Source organism: Peromyscus leucopus, unplaced genomic scaffold (genome assembly GCF_004664715.2).
Source record: "Peromyscus leucopus breed LL Stock unplaced genomic scaffold, UCI_PerLeu_2.1 scaffold_1481, whole genome shotgun sequence".
Lineage (NCBI taxonomy): Eukaryota > Metazoa > Chordata > Mammalia > Rodentia > Cricetidae > Peromyscus > Peromyscus leucopus.
Genome location: NW_023504646.1, coordinates 1 through 4,809, shown reverse-complemented (window position 1 = coordinate 4,809; position 4,809 = coordinate 1). Strand labels below are relative to the sequence as shown.

General features: G+C 48.8%; 1 long non-coding RNA gene, 2 other non-coding genes and 1 pseudogene across 4 annotated transcripts; all 4 read left to right on the top strand.

Moving 5' to 3' along the window:
* The first annotated feature begins 45 nt into the window (after positions 1 to 45).
* Positions 46 to 2,627, top strand: LOC119087152. Of its 2 annotated transcripts, XR_005090589.1 has the most exons (4): positions 46 to 84; positions 1,341 to 1,463; positions 1,903 to 2,023; positions 2,580 to 2,627. It is a non-coding gene; the product is annotated as an uncharacterized LOC119087152 (long non-coding RNA). The 2 variants fall into 2 exon arrangements; XR_005090588.1 differs by lacking the exon at positions 46 to 84 and having other exon boundaries at positions 1,167 to 1,463.
* Positions 1,519 to 1,596, top strand: LOC114689036. Its single transcript, XR_003733842.1, has one exon. It is a non-coding gene; the product is annotated as a small nucleolar RNA SNORD115 (small nucleolar RNA).
* LOC114689034 lies at positions 2,079 to 2,157 on the top strand. Its single transcript, XR_003733840.1, has one exon. It is a non-coding gene; the product is annotated as a small nucleolar RNA SNORD115 (small nucleolar RNA).
* Positions 2,628 to 4,694: 2,067 nt separating the features above from the next.
* LOC114689045 lies at positions 4,695 to 4,779 on the top strand (annotated as a pseudogene).
* The last annotated feature ends 30 nt before the right edge of the window (positions 4,780 to 4,809 follow it).

Sequence of the window (4,809 nt, the reverse complement as noted above, 5' to 3'; positions counted from 1 at the left end):
TGCTCAGGTGCCTGTTTCCTCTCATGTCTTTCAGTGACCTGAGATTTTTGTGTCAGAGCGTGAAAGCATCCTGGTACGTGTCAGGTAAGTGGAAGAATAAGCCCAAGGGCTGGGATCTGTATGGTCCTGTGCATTCCCCTTCTTAATCCTCTGACACCCCGAGAAAATTTCCACATTAGGAGCACAGCCTCCAGGCTCTGGCCTAATTGTGGCAATATTCTACACCTCAGGCCTTTGGGTGCAGAATGGCAATTCCATGCACACCCTGTCCTGGTCAATTCCAAGGGAATTGGACAGGAGACACTGATGGGGGGGGAAGGAGGGAAATGCCCATAGGTGAAGTCAGGAGGCTCAGAGCTTCTCTGTTTCATGCTACACCTATAGAAAAACTTACACTTCACTTTTCCTACTGGCCTAGATTTATCCTAGCGCCTCCCATCCTGAATAGAATGAGCAGGGGAAGACCTTCAAGGTCCCATTGTCACAGAAGGCTTGAGAGCCACAGCCTTGCTGCAAGGGCTTTCATGAGGAGCCATCTGGCATAACATTCCCATAATGCTACACCCTAGCTACTTCTTGGGCACATTGGGCAGAAGGACATTTTGAACATTCCATCGTTCCTCAGTGCCACCAAGACATTCCCTGCCCATATGACTTGTGAATCCACTGATTGACCTCCCAGGTGAAAGGCCACAGCAGCCAATATGGGATTGTGTTTCAGGGCAGGCGTTCTCTTCCTGGGCTCATGGCCATGAGGCTTGATTTTTTTCAGACTCTCTCAACAGTATGTTTTTGCAATGAATTTCTGCTTCATGGATAATCTATAAAGTTGTAAGAACAGATTTTGCTGACAACTGTGATGCGGCACCCCACCCGGGGTGTAGAGCAGGAAAGTGATATGGGCTGGGAAAGCAGCAAATGACACCCTTGGGAGAATGGACTTTTATGTAGCGATTTGTCTGTGAGTCTAGGCTTTATAGAGATAGGGCTCTACCACGGAGAATTGAGGACAGGTCTCTGCCTAGGTGGGGCCAATGCAGGAATCACAAGAAACAAAGGTTAAATGATCCCTGCATAGTGTCTTGACAATTGTCAAGAGTTTCATGGTAACAGTCAGCACATGAGGAGAAAGGTGCCTTTACTGAAACACTGAAATTCATGGCAGGATCGAAAGGAATCCATCCATCTCTTACTCTTTGGCAGGGCTCTTCATGTACTTGACTTTGCAAGGGCAAGATTTACTGATGCTTGGCATGCCTTCAGACCATGGTCATTTTCCACAGTGTCATCAAGGGCTCATCTCAAGAGTGACCTGACATCCTCCCTCTCTTTCTCCACAGAACGTACCGTTTAGGAGCAGATTTCATTCTGCTGAATCCCTTGAAGCAGATTTGACAAGAAATGGCTGTACCTTCAGTTTCAACTGCTCATGGCCAAGGCCCTCATCAGTGCAGTCTGCCCTGGTAGGCAATGTTGCTTGTGTCCCAAACGCATATGTAGCTGTGCTCCCTGGAGACTGGGTCTATGATGACAAACCTATGTCATGAAGAGAGATGGTGACATACAAACCATGCTCAATAGAATGCGCTGAGGCCCAGACTGCAGGGCAGGGGAGAAAGAGGTACCTTATCTGCTTGTGCTTCCTTGAGGCTCAGTTCAGAGGTCTGTCTCTCCCTCAGCCCTGATTCCCACCTGGGGAATCCTATGCTGTCCGGTGGCACATACCTAGGAGGGACCTGAGGCCTCCCTTCATAGCACATTTAGTGACTCTCTACTCTTGGACAAGGTTAGGTTGCCAAAACACTGCCTTCACACCGGGGTCACATCCAGAGACCATGCTGTGTCAACAAAGGCCCATCTCAAGAGTTCCCTGACACACTCCCCTTTCGTTCTCCACACCAGGTGCTCTTCTGAAGGGGAGACTCTATTCTGCGGGATCTTTGAAGCAGATTTGTCCAGAATGGGCTGTAGTTTTGGTCTTAAATTCTCATGGCCAAAGCCAACATCAGCGCAGACAAGTCTGGTAAGCAATGTTGGTTTGTGACAAATGCATGTGTAGCTGTGCTCTCTGGAGATCTGGGTCTATGATGACAAACCTATGTCATGAAGAGAGATGGTGACATAAAAATCATGCTCAATAGAATGACGCTGAGGCCCAGGCTGAAGGGCAGGGGTGAAAGGGGTGCCTCATCTGCTTGTGGCTTCTGTGAGGCCCAATTCAGAGGTCCAGCTCTCCCTAAGCCCATAATCCCCACCTGGGGAATCCTATGCTTTCCAGTGGCACATATCTAGGAGAGCCCTGAGGCCTCCCTTCAAAGCACGTCTTGTGACTCTCTATTCTTTTTTTTTTTTTTTGGTTTTTCGAGACAGGGTTTCTCTGCGTAGCTTTTCGCCTTTCCTCGAGCTCACTTGGTAGCCCAGGCTGACCTCGAACTCACAGAGATCTGCCTGGCTCTGCCTCCCGAGTGCTGGGATTAAAGGCATGTGCCACCACCGCCCGCCTGTGACTCTCTATTCTTGTACAAGCTTTTAGTTGCCGACACACTGCTCAGGTGCCTGTTTCCTCTCATGTCTTTCAGTGACCTGAGATTTTGTGTCAGAGGGTAAAGCATCCTGGTACGTGTCAGGTAAGTGGAAGAATAAGCCCAAGGGCTGGGATCTGTATGGTCCTGTGCATTCCCCTTCTTAATCCTCTGACACCCCGAGAAAATTTCCACATTAGGAGCACAGCCTCCAGGCTCTGGCCTAATTGTGGCAATATTCTACACCTCAGGCCTTTGGGTGCAGAATGGCAATTCCATGCACACCCTGTTCTGGTCAATTCCAAGGGAATTGGACAGGAGACACTGATGGGGGGGAAAGAGGGAAATGCCCATAGGTGAAGTCAGGAGGCTCAGAGCTTCTCTGTTTCATGCTACACCTATAGAAAAACTTACACTTCACTTTTCCTACTGGCCTAGATTTATCCTAGCGCCTCCCATCCTGAATAGAATGAGCAGGGGAAGACCTTCAAGGTCCCATTGTCACAGAAGGCTTGAGAGCCACAGCCTTGCTGCAAGGGCTTTCATGAGGAGCCATCTGGCATAACATTCCCATAATGCTACACCCTAGCTACTTCTTGGGCACATTGGGCAGAAGGACATTTTGAACATTCCATCGCTCCTCAGTGCCACCAAGACATTCCCTACCCATATACCGTGAATCCATTGATTGACATCCCAGGTGAAGAGGCCCCAAGTAGCAACTTATGGCGATTGTGTTTCAGGGCAGGGCGTTCTCATTCCTGGGCATCATGACCAGTGAGGCTTGTTGATTTTTTTTTCAGACTCTCTCCAACATATGTTTTTGTAATGAATTTCGGCTTCATGGATAATCTATACAAGTTGTAAGAACACATTGTGCTGACCACTGTGATGCGGGCCGCGGCCAGCCCGGGTGGTAGCGAGCAAGTGAAATGATATGGGACTGGGAAAGCAGTCAAAGACCTGCTTGGGGAGAATGGACTTTTTATGTAGCGATTGTCTGGTGATCTAGGCTTTATGAAGATAGGGCTCTAACCTGACGGAGAAATGTGAGGACAGGTCTCTCCTAGGTGGGGCAACTGCAGGAAATCACAAGAAAACAAAGGTTTAAAGTGATCCCTGCATAGTGTTTGACATGTCAGAGGTCTTCATGGTAAAGTCAGCACATGAGGAAGAAAGTGTGGCCTTTACTGAAACAATCTTGAAATTATGGCAGGATCAAAGGAATCCCATTGGCCATCTCTTACTCTTTGGCAGGGCTGCTTCTGTACTTGAATTTTGCAAGGGGCCAAGAATTGACTGATTGCTGAGGCATCCTTCAGACCATGGTCATTTTCCACAGTGTCAATCAAGGGCTCATCTCAAGTGACCTGACATCCTCCTCTCTTTCTCCACAGAAGACCGTTTCAGGAGGCAGATTTCATTCTGCTGAATCCCTTGAAGAGATTTGAACAAGAAATGGATATACTTCAGCTTCAACTGCTCTCGGCCAAGGCCCTGCATCAGTTGCAGGTTCTTGCCCTGGTAAGGCAATTGTTTGCTTGTGTCCCAAACGCTATGTAGCTTGTTTGCTCCCTGGAGACTGGGTCCTTGATGAAAACCTAATGTCATAAGAGAGATGTGTGTAGCATACAAAACCATGTGCTGCAATAGAATGCGCTGAGGCGCAGACTGCGGGAGGGGAGAAAGAGGTCACCTTATGCTCTTGTGCTTCTTAAGGCTCAGTTAGAGGTCTGTCCTCTCCCTCAGCCCTGATTCTCCTACCTGGGAATCCTGATGCTGCCGGTAGCAACAGTACCTATGAACGGGGACCCGTGAGGCCTCCCTTCATAAAAGCACGTTAGGTGACTCTCTACCTTGGACAAGGTTAGGTGTTTTGCCAAACAGCTGCTTCACCACCGGGGGTTCACATCCCAGGAGCCATGCTTGTGTCACAAAGGCCCATCTCAAGAAGTTCCTGACACCATCCCCTTTCGTTCTCGCACACCAGGCTCTTCTGAAGGGGAGACTCTATTCTGCGGGATCTTTGAAGGCAGATTGTGTCCAAATGGGCTGTAGTTTTGGTCTTAATTCTCTATGTAGCCAGAAGCCACCATCAGCGCAGGACAGTCTGGTAAGGCAATGTTGGTTTTGTGACAAATGCATGTGTAGGCTGTGCCCTCTGGAGATCTTGGGTCTCATGATGACAAACCTATGTCATGGAAGAGAGATGGGGACATAAAAATTCATGCTCAAAATAGAATGACGGCTGAGGCCAGGCTGAAGGCAGGGGTAAGAGGGTGCCTCA